At 37.1% G+C, this 18,866-nt stretch overlaps 1 non-coding gene across 1 annotated transcript; it reads left to right on the top strand.

Moving 5' to 3' along the window:
* Nucleotides 1-3,459: 3,459 nt before the first annotated feature.
* Nucleotides 3,460-3,598, top strand: LOC144442873 (U4 spliceosomal RNA). The gene has a single exon (XR_013481667.1). It is a non-coding gene; the product is annotated as a U4 spliceosomal RNA (small nuclear RNA).
* Nucleotides 3,599-18,866: the final 15,268 nt, after the last annotated feature.

Consider the following 18,866-nt stretch of genomic DNA (forward strand, 5'->3'; position numbering starts at 1 on the left):
GATTTTTTTTCATATGTGAATGTCTCGTTCAGGTAGTTATGTTTTCCATTGTTTTCCATATGGTCTCTGTGTTATTGGTTTCTTGTCATCAGATGTACAGCCATTACAGATTGGAAGAACAGTTTTATATTGTCTTTTCTAGTTGATGTCAGTTTCGGTGTCCGCTCTTCCTTGCGAGAATTCACAATTTTCTTGATTTTTTTCTCGAATACGGAAAAAAAAGTTTAGGGTCAGCGTGAAAAACTAGATGGGACCGTCGGGTAACCGGAACCAAACATTTGTTTATTAGACCCTACGTATACGTCGCTGAAAATATGTGCCACGCTAGGGATCGTACGTACCTGTTCTACTACTACGATGGCTATCGTTCTCACGGGTACAGAGCTATAGAGACTTAGCTAGGATCAGTGGAAAGAGATCGATTACTTGATCTTCTGAAGAGCTGTGTAAACTTGTACTCAACTATCTTAAGTATAGTTGTATAGTTGAGAGTGTCAGTATGAGACTTGTTTGGTATTTTAGAGGGCATTGTAACGATGTGTTTACGGGTACTTGGTTGATTTTACTGTTGTCGCTGTAGTTAGTATATAGCTGTTATATTAGCAGTCCTACACATGTACAACACGCATGCCATGTGTAGAAGAATGCTTTAATGGAATGACCGCCATATGTACTTTTCTGCGGTGTACTGTGTAAATTTTGCAAGCAACTAAAGATCAAATAGTCGTTTATTCTGTGCTTTAGGCCACTGGCAAATAAAAAATGTGTTTCCGATGACCTGACCGACACTAGCTCAAGCCTCCGACCCTAAACGTTTTTTAAAACCTTTAAAACACAAAGATAAGAACTTCTTTGTCTTCTTGGCCTTCATGCATGTCTGTTTTCTTTCCCCAGTGATGTCTGTACATATTTCACCAACCTATCACAGAAGGGTATTCTGACCGACATTTTGTTTGTTTTTATATGAAAGCCATGGCAATATTTTTTCACAAATAAAAACAATTTAAAAAAAATATGTAAAAAATAAAACAATGTAAAATAAAATCCCGACCTACCTATCCATTGTGTGTATGGGGGGGGGGGCATGTTATCGGAAACACACAAGTATATTTTTTTTCGCCATAGGGTCTATTCTTCAAGTCACATCTGATTCTAGATTTCAGTTACGAAATAAACCTTCCATCTACATTGGATAATATTTGTCCTTTTTGCCGATCCGAAACGTAGTAATAAAAGGTTTTAAATTCAACCTTATTGAAAGCAAGTTACTGTCATGTTATATTGAACTCGTAAAATTTATATTTCAAATTTGATTTTTTGCTAAAATTATCAATTGTTGTCACGTAATTTCTAGTGGAAGGGAGAGGCAAACTACATTGTTGTACTGCATTGATTTAATAAGTTTATTATTAAAAGAACCCTTTATCCAGCTGCAGTCTTGTCACGATAATAATCAATGTACCATTCTATAATAAGGCGTAAACAAAATTTGTGTTGTTCCGATTACATTTAATTTTAAAATAGGTGGGGTAGGTAGATTTTTTATTCTATTTTATTATATATTTTTTTCATGTGAGAGTGTCTAGTTCAGGTTTTCCATTCTTTTCCAAATGGTCTATGTGTTGTTTATTTCTTCCTATTAGATGTACAGCCATTACGTACAGATTGGAAGAATAGTTTTATATTGTCTTTTTAAGTTGATGTCAGTTTCTATTTCTTGCGAGACTTCACGATTTTCGCAATTTTATTATTATTTTTCTCGAACACGTTAAAAAAAAACGTTTAGGGCCGGCGTGAAAAACTAGGTGGCGTCGGGTAACCGGAACCAAACAACTGTTTTTATTTGGCCTATACTGTACGTCATATTTGTGAAGTTCAATTATGGCCCCAGTGCATTGGAAATTCAGATGTTAGGTACTGTTGGTGTTTTCATTTGATTTTTACAAACTAGGCACTGACTTTAGGTTCAAATATTGTAGAGGGCAGTGGACCGACTGTATTCCATAGTATCCACACTATAGCACATGTCGCTTGGATTGAGCATTTGGGTTTTATACCATTGACGGATACGGACTATCTAATAATGTTACTACGTATAAGCGTATACGCTATGCATGCTCGCTTGATACTTTTTTCTCTATATACTACATATTTTTGTATCCATCCATACAAGTAACGTCTTTTATATTCGTAACATTATATTTTAAAGTATCCACGTCCCCATGCCATACAAGCAAGATTACACGTCCCCTATGGCTATGCACTAGAGAGATAGGGCTCAAATAACAATTCTGTTGGTTTCTGTGGTTACGGGTTAAGGCTACGTGACACCACTAATGAACTGTAGTCTCATGTGACTTGAAGGTTAAAGATGAGAATAGAGTAAGCCTCATGAACTTAGCTCATATCGTCTGCAGTGCTATAAGATGACACTATTCTACATGTGCCCCAAAGTTCACTGCAATTTGGTTCTTGGGTCACGGGAATTAGTTACACTACAAATTCTAGCAGGCGTACTTGTATAGTTGTGATAGCACTGTGGCAACATTCAGAGTGTCACACTGCATAATGGAACATTCAGGTTGCATAGAATCACAAACACCAACACCAGCACCAACACCAACACCAACACAAACACAAACACAAACACAAACACAAACACAAACACAAACACAAACACAAACACAAACACAAACACAAACACAAACACAAACACAAACACAAACACAAACAAACATTGTAATCTGAAAATCGATTGTATGGATATGGTTTACCAATATTCATGTGGATGAATTTTCACTTGAAGATGTAACGAATACTGGTGTTACACTGTGCTACAGCACTGTAACAGCCCAGCTATACATAAGTGGTGGTGTTACTTCACCTCCCAATAGTATCATATTTACCATGGGATTCACCATGTCACATTCGTGGTTGACCGCGTATAAAGGAAGTAAAAAATTCAAAATCTCGATTGAAGTCACCACGTGCTCTTTTGACAAAACCGGACATCCCTGTTGAAAATTTGTGCTATTATAAAATCAAAACCTGTTCAAGCATACTTTCGCATTTTTGTAAAAAACAAACAAACAAAGTTCACATTATACCCAACGTATATCAGACGGTCAAGTACCTACCCCTCTGTGAGTTGTTTTCGATTTCATTAACACGTTATAACTTGCGAATTCATATTGACGGTTCTATAAAAAATATAAATTATTTGATAATATAAAATGTGTTGATTTCATTCATTTTCATGACAAATATCAATGGAGCGTAGTACACACCTACATTATTAATTAATCAACATCATTTGCAAAACAATGTTAAAATTAAAACACTTGTACAATAACAGACACATTTCGTTGACGTAATCAAACGTTGCCGATACGTTGTTTTCAACCGTTAGGTGCTTTTCATTCATACCCAAGATATCCCAAAACGTGTCAGTTCATTGTTATTCTTGCGCAGAGGCGATATCATAGCCAATGAGGTCCATCCGAGGCGTGATAATTGCTAGTTGAAAACTTACCCCAATACCCTGCACAACGACGTGAAATACCGTCGTAGCTGCAATTTTTGACGGCCTTTACGAAGGCCTGGTTACTAAATGCTAAGATTAGGAAACAATTCCTGTTCCGAGGACGAAGGGTGGGAAATACAAAAATTCGGGTGTTCCGTCTGCGAAACTTCCTCCCGTACATAATTCCTCCCACACTCTCCACATGTGTCCCGAATTTTGTTATTTCCTAATTTAGTTTGTTTTTATATTTGGCGGGATTGGTACTTGTTCCCATCCGTATTTCGTTTAATGTAATGTGGACACACCCCACCCAACCCCAGGCTATGTTACGACGTACATCATGTACTACTATAGATATGTATATACTACCTAACCCAACCCCTAGACTATGTTACAACATACTAGTATATTATACTTTCTGATATTATGTTAATGGCCGGAAACGAATTCTCCATCATAATTTACTCTTTTTATATTATATTACACTTTCCCTGGCTTTGCACTCAGCTGTCTTATAATAAATTAATGGCGGAACTTTTCTTGAGACCCTGAATTTTCTATTTAAAAAATCACGGCACAATTTCATAATTAGTTTTTGATGTTTAATTTCGTATTGTGTTGAAACACATACATACATACATACATACATACATACATACATACATACATACATACATACATACATACATACATACATACATACATACACACACACACACATTCATACATACATACATACATACATGCATACATACATACATACATACACACACACATACATACATACATACATACATACATACATACACACATACCTACATACATACATACATACATACATACATACATACATACATACATACATACACACACACATATACATACATACATACATACATACATACATACATACATACATACATACATACATACATACACACATACTATACATACATACATACATGCATACATACGTACGTACGTACATACATACGCACGCACGCACGCACGCACGCGCGCGCGCGCACGCACGCACACACACACACACACACACACACACACACACACACATACATACATACATACATACATACATACATACATACATACATACATACATACATACGCATATTACATAATTTGAAAAAGTCCTTGTTACTGGACAGTTTTTTAGGGGGGGGGGTTAAATTAACAACATTCATAATTACGGATCTGAACAATAACAAACACGCGGAAATCGCGATTTCCAAGACAAAGTCCATTTCTATTATTAGCTTCTGGTCATGACTTGAAACTAAAGCCTATCAATCTACACTACGTATTAATATTGTTCCTGAACTGCCTAAATGATAATAGGAAAACAATGTATCCGCGTGACCTAAATTGTAATTACTCATTGAGGTTGTGATGTTGCCCTTAGGCCTTGTAGTGGATTGTATATGGAGTGTGTATTGTTGACCCTAAAGTACGTGGGGAACGACCGCCGTTACTGTTCGTGGGTGATTTATGGTGACTTGTATGTACAGTACACACCCCGAGCAAATATTTCCAGTGACGATATAGCTCACACGCAGTGTAGACCCGGTCTATATGCGGCTCGATCCTGAAACCATATCGTCGCCTTTTGTTGTTGTCATGACTAGTCATGTGGCCGCATGGCTATAGTTGGAGAGTTCGTGCTGTACGTAGTATTGTTATAGTTGTTGAGAGCGTGCATGTCAATATTATCCTATTGGGGAGTGTCACTGATTATAGTATATGAAGTTGTGTGAGTCCTACACAGGTGTTAGTCGAAGTTGAGTTGTTGGGTTGAGACCTTCTATATATTTGTCGAGACTATTTTGAGGGAATACCCACAGCAAGAATTCCACGCCTACTGACTCAGACTACGAATTTCTCACAGAGGGTGTGTGACACATGCTAGATCGTGGGTGTGAGGACATTTACGTGGTTGGAGTAGTAATAGTATTGAACTTTGTGTTTTTTCACACCGTTTTGAGTTCAGAACTTCTGAGGTATGCGTTGGTCGTGGTGATAACAACGGTATGTGTCGCAGCACGATCTAAGCAATCAATCTTTTCATTTTGGGATATTTCCGTCGCGCATGTGAAACTTGGAAGTATTTTTCTCGAGGAATATTTCAAGCATTTAAGGAGTCTGATACCTGGAACAGTTGTTAGAGGTGAGTTGTGCTGTTGTATAACAATAAGCTTCATTTCTATTGTAGTCGTCAATGTAATTGTCAAATCCTCGGAATTGATCAACACTCCGAGGTAACTTTTGTCATTTGTAACCGTTTGCGTTTTCTTGATCAACCATGTTGAATGTCAGAAAACCTACTTCAGGGGTGTGTAATATGTTTGTTCAAGTTTACTCGAGTGTTCAATACTCCTCATGCCGGTATTTAACCTCGGAGACATCATAAACCTGAGACAGTGCATGGAATGTTATCACCCACATATACATTTGATAACTCATGATTGCCTCAACAATTCCGATATTAACCTGTTCTTATGGCTACACAAAACTGCAAGGTTCAAAGTCAAATACTTATCACCCGTTCTGGTCTAAAAATGTATGTCTTTACTGTCCCTGGACCCTGACCTACATAAATGTCAGAATTTATCAAGTTGTCGCAGCAAGAAATCACCAGTGGTATAGAATTCTAATTTTAGCATGGAAAGTTAACCGTTGGAGACGACATTTCGAGAATTTTCTTAAATACTTGTTTGTACCTATAGTGATTCCATGTATTGCAATATTGCTGAGACTGTGTAGAAATTGATAGGTCGTATTAACGCATAAACTATTGCTGATGACATTTCAAGAATTCTGTTGCATGCTTATCCGTTTAGTCTGTACTACCAGGTGATTGCACATTCATCGTGAAACTATAATTGGCGTGAAACTCAGTGATGAATCATTTTGGCGCGTAAACATCTGCAGACGACATTTCAATGATTTTTCTGAAGCGTAAATTGCAGACGATATTATACGAAAGTTGTAATTCATAATACGTGTCTATGTACATGTGACCGGTCTAACCGACCGATTGTATTGTGTCAATATACCAATGTGTGAAACCAAGATAGTCCTTTTGACGCGAAGAAAGGTCCAGACGACAATTCGCTCGTCTGCTATGAAAACAACTTCAGGTGTTAGAGTCTACCATATCACTTCAGGTGTTTAGAGTCTACCATGTCACTACCACGGCATTGACAACATTTTATTATTTGCCTAAAGGTCATTCTAAGTTGAAAAGTTTTGTATGGTTTTTGTTTGTCGTAAAAGAAATAACGAATGGTATGATGTCAAATTAGTTGTTAAGGTACGGGTATATTGTCATTTTGCACTTACAGTGCCTCGAACCGTCCTTTTATTTCAAGAATACTGGAGAAACCTGTTGATTGCATTCTTTACCGCCAACTGCAGTGCGTCGTTATCAGACAGTGTCGATAAATCTCTGTTTCTTACAAGGAACCCACCTGCCGCTTACAAGCTTCTAGTAGGGGCACGATTTATGTTCGGCTTCTCAAAACTTTGACCTCTGTGACTGTTCGGAATTAAGACTAAATTATGACTCGTACAAATTCCTAGCTATAGCTCTTTTTGTTGGTTTGTTAAATGTTTAATGTCTAAATCTTTGTGTTGGAAAAAAGATATCATTTTCACAAATTATCAAATAATGCTGTTTTCAAGATTTAACTTCATTACGCCGAAAAAATGGTGGCTTATTTGAGACATGGTCGAATTATATTATATGGTCTGTATGATTAGTGGGACATAAATGAGATCTCGCGGCGGTGTATACATTTCGGGGGTGGGGGGGGGGGGGTTCTACATTCGTCTCGACTGATGCAAAGACCTACTTAATGAAAATAAAAGACAAACATTCTTTAAAAGTGAGAATGTAACATATTTTCCAGACAAATAAGAGGGTCAATTGTTTTAGTTTAACAAAGAGACAGACTTCTGAACTCGAGGCGACAGAATATCGTGATGAGGAGTATCATCGGAATGGGAGTGTAAAGCGTTCGAACTACATTGCGCCCCTCCACTGTCTATATAATTGCACCACCCACGCTGGTCATTTTCATGACAACCGACTTCGCCATTCTTTGTACAGCCGATACCAAGTCGACTATTTCTTCAGATCTGTTTTGTTTCTTTTCGGTTTACAAGTTTTCGGTATTTTCTCCCTTGAACAAATTGATTATTCTGAAGACCATTCAGCCGTGTTTTGTTTTCGTTCACGCTTCATTTCAATTGTGATAAAGTCCCATTCTCACCCAACACCATTATTAGTCAAATATTGATTTAAACAATGTACTATTTTAGTTCAGTTGTCAGCATAAGAATCATTAAATACTATCTGTCAATTCTAAAATTTTCTAGTTCTATACGTAAACCACTGTTATTTTTTTACCTGAGATTTACATGTAAATGGACTTACTGACACATAGCAATACATTGCTTGTCTAACCTTCGTTGCCACGAGGCTTTCGGCGGTTAGTCCAAATCATACTCACGCCTTGTATACAGGCGATCGTAAATGCCTTGTATACAGGTGATCGTAAAAAAATAGTTTCCGAACAAAATATTAGGGCCTAGCATTGTTATGCAAAGGCTAAACTGCATATCACTGGTTGTGGAAATTGTCGTGATTCGCGTGAACAGCCTGAGTGCAGACACGGAGCGGTCACCCACGCTTTGCTACTACTATAGGGCCCGACGCGACAGTCGACCAACTGCGATTTCTGCATATACCTTGCATGACTACATGTACATACATACATTCTATTTATTTTGAATTCTTTGTAAACCTCCGAAGTTAACCAACCCCTACTCTCAAGTCTCAAGCTGCACATTCATCGATAGATCAGTAGATCAAGTGGTATGTTTTCATTGCTTTTGTCAATAACACGAGTACATTGGTCAAACAGCTACCAGTCGGTCAGGTAATCAGATAAAGGCAGACGTTCCGTGACGTGTTCAGTAGACCAGAGACATGGCTTGTCACTAGCTCTGCCAGAGACGTGTCTTTCGGGCTTGCCATTTCTATTCGGGTGATCTGGCGAACAACAGCAACGTCTCAGCGAAGTCTGTAGGTTAATCTGACGAACAATGCTATCGAACCTCAGACTGACAGTCAGGCTAGGCATACATGTACAAATGTAGATAGCCAAGCCCGTGGGCGACGTTTTCTGTGTACTAAACTTCTGTTTTCATCATTCAAATCACCGCGTGTTACGCCTTCTTGGTATTGATGTACAGCCCACGAACCACAGTAGGGCAAGTGATAAAAAATGTTGATCATAAAACACACTTGAATGGTGTACAGCCGTCTCTCTCTCTTTAATATATAGACTTAGCTAGATATATCAACATAAATTTACTATAAGCCCAGTTCGGTTTAAGATTGAAATGTGGGTTCGAAATTTTAACAGTAATTGTGTGGCTGAGACTCTCACATGGCTTTGCAAGGAGAGATCTCACATTGGGACGTAGCCTAATACTTGGAGATATTTTAGCAGAGTTCGCCTCGTCAATCTTGATTTGGTGAAAAAACAAGCGACCTATCGGTCAGAATAGCTCCGCTGGTTTTTTTTTTAATTTAATTTTTTATTTTGGTGACATGTAGAAGTGGTTCAGGTCTTCACTATGCAGTTTTGTTTTAGCGATGCAATAAAGTGGTTAGTGGTTTCATATGATGTCTCACTATAAAACACATTTTACACAGAAGTTGGTAATGTATTGTACTTTTATACCATAGTCACCATTTTATAACAAAAATCTACTGTTATGAAAAATTGCACAAAATCTCAGAAAAAAATGACTGGGAAATGCACACAAGAAAAAGAAAAAAAGAGGATTTTGAGGTTGGCTATAAATAATTCCAGTGTCTTACAGCTGTAACCCTGGAAAATTTTAATGATGAATGAAATAAACTAGGGATCTAAAATAATTTTGAGGCAATTTGAATTTCAATTTTCTAACAAATTTACAAAGTCAACAACATTCAACTTGTACTAGTTGTGGTAGATATACTAGTATATAGGGAAGAAATGTATTAATCGCCATCTTAGTTTCCGTACGGCGACAATCTCAAGTACCCGGAAGAGAGTCATTCTCAGCCATACGTTACAGTGGTAACACTCGTTCATGTTCGGTTACCTTTCACAAAGAAAACACAACGAAATGGTTGAAATGATCTTTTTTTTATTTCTTTTCATCACAACAACAAAATCTGCGTGATTGATCAAAAGTGTTGTAAACTAAACCAGAAAGAATTATCGGACTGGCTAAACTTCCCGATGAACTGGAGTAAGGTCCTACTACTTCCAAGTAAGCCTCGATAGTACTATAGTACGTGAGAAAATCGTCTCAAACTAGCGATACAACTTTCAAAATATAACTTGACATGTCTTCATTTGTTAGAGTTATACAATTCAAGACGGGTTTTCACTCGAAAACAACAATTCTGTGAATAATGACACTCTGAACGCAGCGATTTCTCGGACGATGTTACCACTGTAACGTATGGCTGACAACGACTTGCTTCCGGGTTAGTCCCTCGTGCATACGGGTGGATTGTCGGCGATTAATACATACATCGTCTGATATTTTAATTCACAGTGTTTCTTGTGACCGGCGCCTGTCAGCAGACTCTGCCATTTTTTTCATCATTCCATTGTATTTAAACCTTGTACTTGACATTTCGCAATATTTATAATTCTCAACAAAATACCTCAACATGCCTCACTTCGCTCGTACTCAAAGCAGCCCCGCGCGGTATGATCACTGACACTGATGACATGATGAGAGAGAACCTTTTCGGATTTACATGTAAAACGGGGAAAGATACGCAAAACATAATGCAAAGTCTGAAGCCAAATTAAAGTTGTAATTATTTTAATTATTTTTACTTGCCAAATATTTGCATTTTGGAAAGGCAAGACACGTTCATGTCGTTTAACTTTACATGTGAACTGTCGGCCATAACTTCAACCGCATGTCTGGCATGCCCTTCCTTACGCAAGTTGTCTGAATTCTGGTTCACTGTCATTCCAAATTGCACGACAATATAGAATTAACCACAAGTTACATGTTATCTGAAAACATCACACTTTTATAGTGGGTCTGAAGTGTGATTTTAGTGAGTACCAAGAACGTCCTGTGTTGATACTCAAGATACTTGCTGTGGAAAATCGCTCGGTCAAATGAGGTCACCTTCAGCTTCTGGTCGAATCAGGATAGAGTATGCAAATGAGGATGTTGCGGACTGATTTGAAGTTTACAACCCTGTTTCGAACAAACGCTTGTCATTTGGGCGCCCAATGCGTAGAATTATGACTATAGCACATATTACATTGCTTGTTTGACGTCAATAGTGTCTTTTGAAAAGTGGCAGTTTACTTAAAGTCTCGTCGACTGATTTCCAATATGGCGTCGGTCATTATGCTCATTAACATATTCATTTTTTTTTCAAATTACAAAAAAAAAATCATAAAAAATAAAAATGAGGATGTGCTGACTTGAAATTAACAAATCTGAGTAAGCTACCCCCTGCGCATCAACACGCCAGATATCAAAGCAATCTAATAAGAGGTTTTCAAGGAGTTGATGAAAATGACATTTTATGAAAAAAAATCATAAAAAATTGAAAATGGCACAGATCAACTTGGCATGAACAAATCTGAATAGCCTCCCCCCAGGGAACATGCACACCAAATATCGAAGAATTCCGACTGTCACTTCCGGAGTAGATAGTAAAAATATAAAAGTTTGACGGACACCTATGATTCACTCTACTCTCTATACCTCAATACCCACCTATACCTAAAGCTACGCTTTCAGCTTTCGCTGACAGCGGAGCTAAAAAACAGCATCTGATTCACCATAATCGCTGCTAAGGGAGGGGATGGAAAGGGTGTCTCCTTCCCATGGTGAGCGCACTTTTTTGAAGATAAGGACATGTAGGAGACATTTAAAGGGATGGAATCTCACCTTACACATTATTGAAAGCTATAGGGTACTTGAATATTGTCTTCAATACACCAAGTTTACTCTTTATACATTTATGATATAACTATATTGTCTACATTTTAACCTATAATAAAGATACGTTATGGCAGACAAACATTCACTTGTTCGACTCTACTACCTATCCTCTATACTTTGAACGTATTCATCAGTTCCTGGTATTACAAACAAAATGAGTTTAGCTATATGATAGTGTTCAACATCTTTCCTTTTTATAATACTATTTTTACATATTGTATTCGCATTCGGAAACATACAAAAAAGAACAATCGGTAGAGCAAATGAAATTTCGAAGAAATTTCTGAAAGCACCGCATCATCGTAGTCTAGTCCCTATACGGTATCGTCACGATTCACACCTCCACTCACTTGTTATAGTTAGAGACTACAATGGCATCCAGACTACGCGGTGCACATTGTTAGTACGGTTGCACATTACGCTGTATACCTGCAACTTTACGTTTTAACAATTAAAAGCACTTTGTGAGTGTCATCTTATTTATTTAACAATTTTAAAATACAATTTTAGGAGAAAAATCCGAAAATGACACGTTTACATACATATTATTTACATGTTAGGTATAAAAAGGTGTGTGAATATTTTCAATCTGTCAGTATTTTAGATATACCTCCGACAATATGGTAGCGATTCCACACACCCCCCCCCCCTCTATTCGCGATTTCGTGGCATTTGCACGTGAATTGCTTATCTTATGTTAATATTATAGGCGTGACAAATCCGTCTACCGTGGATTAATGATAAGATACGTGAAATGTACCAGTATACTTGCACGTGCAAACAGTTTACCTACAAACCGATTCAACTATTAGTAAATAGTGTGTATTGTTGGTGGTCACTGTTTTTGGTGTACATTTCAGATCGTTAGGTTGACATAACTTCTCAAATTTGTACGGGTATTTACTTTTATTACATCTATCTATTTATATTTCACCCAATTGAACAAACATGGTTCGCACGTTCCAAGATCACCACAGATATTACGAATATGCTATGGATATATTTAAAATAATAACCAGATGGACACTTAAACTAGGTTGGTACTTTGAAAGTCACTCCCCCTCCCAATCAAATTACCATATTCATTGACATAGTTACTGGTAGTGGTAGGTTAGGGAAATAAATAAGGCCATTATGTGGATGTGAGTTGATGTTATTGTTCCTACAAAACTAAATTTTATAGTACAGTTAAAGATAAAATAAATGAATATGACACCAATAAACCTGGGTTGTTAAAGAGAATGTCAAATTGTCATCACTGAGTATATAGTTACCGTTTCGTCATCTATCGTTTTAGTACATGTATATGTCACTGAATGTTGATGACGTAATGGTGTTACTTGTAGTCTATTGACTCGGACCAGGTTCTGTAGGTGAGAAGCTGATTACCATATTTTATATTTTTGTGCTTTAGACTGTAAGTCTTGGCTTGTATTTGGGCTACTACCCACAACTCACATGTGGCTAGCTAGGGGGCCGGCCATACATTCAAGTTCAAGACACTGACATCTCGCCATGTTTACTGGGTACCTGACAGTCGAAATGGAACACCAACAGTAGTAAACTTGAAGTACTGATAAGCTTGAACTTGAAGTAGCATGTGTAGATGTTATTTTTTATAACGTATTGGATTATAGCGTAGTTACCTATCATTTACAGGTACACATAATCTCATAGATACATACATGTCGTACATGTTTTAGGACTCGCCTCGCACAACTCACTTCTTCAGACCTCAGACCTCAGACCACCAAAGAATGTGGTGGTCTGAACCATAACTGATGTGTCGTGCTCGCCTCTCCCAATGGATGTCGTGATCAGAGCGCTGTATAATTATTACCCTGGGCATACATCTTTGTCCGCATAACGACCCTATACGAATTTCCTCACCAATTCCCCCATGGAGCATACAACCAATGGTAGTCTCTGTAAGTGAAATATTAAGCATTCGCATTGCAACCTCTATCCGACCAGGTCCCCGATGATACAGCTGAGTCTACTGGGGCACAATCGCGGTTTGTCCTAAAATTAAAATCACTCTTATTTTGGCTGGTAATACTTGTTAAAACATTCTCAGAGGCTTCAACTAAAAACTTATTAAGTCTTATATTATTTGATTGCATTGAACTCTGGCTAGACGGACATGACGTTTTGCACTAGACACCGTTGGAGCAATGTTTGCTTAAAAAATGGCACCTACGCAAATTCTTTCGATTCGGAACTAATTTCTGTAATATCGAAACATTTACTATTTTACTCAACACACAATTATTGTACTGTTGCTATCAAAATGTATTATTTGTAAGATGTGAGCAGTAGTTCATCAAATGCAGTCTACATTTCCACATAAACCCTTTTTTGTAATAAAAAAAAAGTCAACTGGGGATATTTTTGTTTATGAGAATAATTTAACTTATCATTGTTAGGGACACACTATAATCATTTCCAGTACGTGTACAAATATTGCAGGTACATGCAGTTTTAGAGGAACTAAAAAAATCACTTTCTAGGAATATGCGCGCTTTTCTTGAAAATATTTAAATTTGTTATCGATTTGGCAAATACTGAGATGTAGTCCCTGGTTACAGAACTTTAGAGGTTTGAACAATCACTTTTATGACAACGTGACTGCTTTAAAACAATAAAACTGTCCATGTTAGGAGTTCGTTCACCCCGTTGACATTCTCTGCTATGACAATAAAAGTATAAAATCAATACTAAAGTTCACTTCAAGTCAGTTGTTTGACTTTATCTTTGATTTTGAGTGCACTTCACATTGTCACTGTGCTAGGCTGGGTTTATAGTAGACTGTATCCTACATCTCCACATCAGATTTTAATCAGGTTGGGTTTATAAACTTTAAAATTCAAATACAAACACACAATACAATGATATTCCACATCACCCCATGCCATCGTGACGTCACATCACACGTGACCACACTGCACTGCTGCACTATACCACACCATACTGCAATGCACTGCTTAAAATGTAAATTAAAAAACCACCACAATGCTACAACACATCACGCTGCATTAAATTGTACACTACACTACACTACACTACACTACACTACACTACACTACACTACACTACACTACACTACACTACACTACACCACACTAAACTAAACTGCACTACATTACACTACGTTAAACAAGACTAGTCTTAGTACACTACCAAACGCTACTCTAAACTACACCACAATTCACTGTTCTACACTAAACCAGACTGCATTGTACTATACTACACTATTACTAAGTTGCACAAGCTACAAGACAAGGCAAGACGAGACAAGACAACTCAGCGCAACGTAGCGCCGCACAACGCAATGCAACGCAGCGCAACGCAACGCAACGTACGCAACGCAACGCAACGCAACGCAACACAACACAACACAACACAACACAACACAACGCATCGCAACACAACACAACACAACACAACACAACACAACACATAACACAACACAACGCATCGCAACACAACACAACACAACACAACACAACACAACACAACACAACACAACACAACACAATAACATACAACACAATAAATTCCAATACAGTGCCATACAAATATACGACAATAAGATTAGTACAGTAGTGTGCTGCACTGCACTACACTGCACTACACTGTAGCACCCTCACCATCATTTCAATACAATACACGGCACCGCACCGCACCGCACCACACTACTACACCACATATAATGTAATTACAACACTATACATTTTTGTTGATGCCGTCAATCGTCACTTCAGATGAACTACATTTTGTAAAATTAAACGGTATCTCAACTTCCAATGAACACATCGAGCTTCTTTTTGATAAAAATATCAATATTGATCTGATATCACTAACTGCCAAACATATAATATTACAATACATCCCGACCATAAGTGATAATTTACGGGGAACCAACACATCGCGAAATCTAACACGCAGTTAGAAATCAAACGTGTTTGTATTCCGAGGAAAATGATCAATTTAACCGGACAGATGATAATGTACACCAATCTGTGTCCGGAGATAAAAGTCGTTAGGACCGATATAATATTTCATGTTTTACTTTTTTTTTCCAATGAATCACTTTGAGTTTCCCATCTTGTCAGCTTCCTGTGTATCGTATGTAACTAATTGAAACTGCAGAATCCTGCACAAAGGTTTTGGTCATAAAATATGTAATATGCAGGAACAATAAGCATCATTTTGGGCCAACTTCCCATTTAGTTTCTTGGATTTAATAGTCTTCGTGCGATTACAAAGATAAATGGATATATGTCATATATATTAGACTGTAAGATACGTCGTGGTGTTCCGCCCTCACCTTGACCAACGTGTGAGGGCGCCCGGCCCACTCACGGGCTTACCTTACAGACGTGTAGATCATACTGATCATTTATCTCTTATGTGTGCTTCATGATGTGAAGAACTACTGTGACTAAATACCTCTAGGAAAACCCAATGAATAATTCGATGACGTGTTTGCGTGTACACAAAATAACTCATTACTCACGTCATCAAGAGTGTCGATAACAATGCCCATGCATAAAGCCTTCCAACGCTATAGGGTGATTGTATACCTACTAGTATTTCAATGCACACATTTAAGTCGATATCAGTGACTTTAACATTCAGACTTTTAAAAAAACTGTCTCAATTTGTCATAAAAGGCCCTTTAACTGTATATGTCAAGGGTATGGAAAGTAAATAAAAAAGCTAATTACTTCTGATTAGTCACGCTAGAATGTTTTACCAAGCTGTGAGCTTGTGAGCTGTAGCTTAGACAATTCCACATGGAGAGTGGAGGATATCACTCACTGTTATATTTCTATACATTTAAACCTTTTTGTACATTTTATTTGTTTATATTTATGTATTTATTTATCTTCAAAATATGAAATATCTTGTCATAGTTTGGCATTATTTATTTATTAATTTATTTGTTTACTTACTTACTTACTTACTTGCTTGCTTGCTTGATTGATGATTGATTGATTGATTGATTGATTGATTGATTGATTGATTGATTGACTGACTTTTTTTTTTTTTTTTTTTTGTTTGTTTGTTTGTTTGTTTACTTACTTACTTACTTACTAACTTATTTACTTACTTGCTTGCTTACTTATTTATTTTTGAAGGATAACTTGTGGAATGAATTTTATTTAGAGCTCCAAAATTTCTTGAAATGTGAACTATTTTAGTCGTCTGGCAGCTTACTAATAGATGAACTTTTTTCAAGTTATGACGAAATATTTATTATGAGTAGTGGAAATTTCCACATTTTTTTTGCAAAATATACCTAATATTATGGCATTGCTTATTATGACATAATCACCTATACATCACGTCATTGAATAAATATTAATTTACATGAGACTACTAAATAAATAGTTATCCTCGCTTCACATTAGGTTTTCTTTTATACATATTTGTGTCTCCAATCATGATGTTGCTATCAAGCAATGTTTGGCTCTTCACGCCATCTCCTATATTTCAACAATTAGGTCAAAGGTCGGAGTTGGGATAAACTAATTCCCTAGAACCTGAGATACTTCCGGTTTCGGTCATATCCTTTTTCATACTTTGCATACGTACAGAAATGATAAAAAATCGTATAAATCACGTACAACCACCATTCTTCGTAGTTTACTGACTTCCATAACCAAGGAAAGAACTCGTTCCTGAGTTTTCCGATATTTTGAGTATCTAGGGAAATTCAGCGTTTGAAAATTTAGGGTACGTAATTTCTTTACTCCTATTGTAATATAATGTTTGGAGTCTTATTTACAGGAACAAACGCCCATATCCAATTTTAAGAAGTTGGTCCAACAATTTGGAACTTGTACCTTCAGAGTATCGCGTCAACTCAACGTCAAACTACCCTAAGGGCAAATATATTTCAAATATATACTTTAGTCTTTTTTTAAGTTAAGCCAGGAACAAGAGGGTTGCATTGTACATGTATACGAGGCTGTGGTTTGTTGAATATACATAATTTACAAAGTGTACTGCAATATTGAATTTCTCCACCGCACGCAGATCTAGACGTACCAACGGTACATATAAGGTTAAACCCACTTCCGGGTCTCATCCTCAGAGAGTTCATCCCTATACGAGGCAAATGCAACGAATATTGTTTTATATCCTGAAGTGTCATCGACGCGAACTCACGCAACTTTTATGGAAAAGTAGTATAACACGACAAAATATACCGAGATGTGTTATTTTATGTTTATATTTTAGTGTGGTTTGTAAAGGACATACATTGTCAGTATGTCTATATACAATTAAATCGTCGCAAAAAGAGCTGCGATGTCACCGGTGTCGCGGTTGCGGGCACAGTATGATTAATCCTACGACAACACGTAATCTGCCAAATCACTAATTCTTTGCCATACATCTGAATCAATACATATTTCCCCAGGTTGCGATCGGCTGACTCTGTTTTATTTATTTTGTATCGTCAATTAATCTCTTATAAAAAGAACCAGTTACTGATAGTAGTATTTTGGAGTAGCTTTCTTTAACGTTGAAATTTAACATACACTTGTGTACTAATGATGTACCGATCATCTTGGTATGGTTGGTTTTGAACTGGAACCGGTAAATTGCAGAAATCGGGTAACTCTTGCGATTGCCGTTGCCGTTGTTGTTGTTGTTGTTGTTGTTGTTGTTGTTGTTGTTGTTGTTGTTGTTGTTGTTATTGTTGTTGTCGTCGTCGTCGTCATTATCATCGTTGGTGTTACCGTTCCTTTCGATCGCAAGCATTTATACCACATGAATTTCAGAATGCACTTGTGTGTTGTTATCTGTATTTCAAATATGAATAGAAGGTTTGGCTTACATTGAGTATGCTGTACGTCAATTTAAACTGCATAATTTTGTTATCAAATTCTACTATGATATCTGTAATATGCCTTCTATGTCGTCGGGATATTTTTTGTTGAACAGTAAAACAGATTTTGTTTTGGGGGGAGGGGCTCTTGTTAATGTAACATATAAGCTATAACAGACTCGTATGTTACACTAGTTTATAACTCCGTACTTCCACTCGAGAAGGAACTATAGGACGGATATTTATTTCGATGAAACTCAAATGCTAAAGTCGTCGTATGAAAATTTATAACACGTTCTTTTCTAAATTTATGACTTTAAACACATGTTTAGGAGGAAGGTTAGGCCTAAAAAAAATTGTTTGGTTCCTGTTACCCGACCCCCACCTAATTGTTTTCACTGCCGACCCTAAACCTTTTATTACGTACTCGAGAAAAAGATA

The sequence above is a fragment of the Glandiceps talaboti genome, chromosome 11, assembly GCF_964340395.1.
Source record: "Glandiceps talaboti chromosome 11, keGlaTala1.1, whole genome shotgun sequence".
NCBI lineage: Eukaryota > Metazoa > Hemichordata > Enteropneusta > Spengelidae > Glandiceps > Glandiceps talaboti.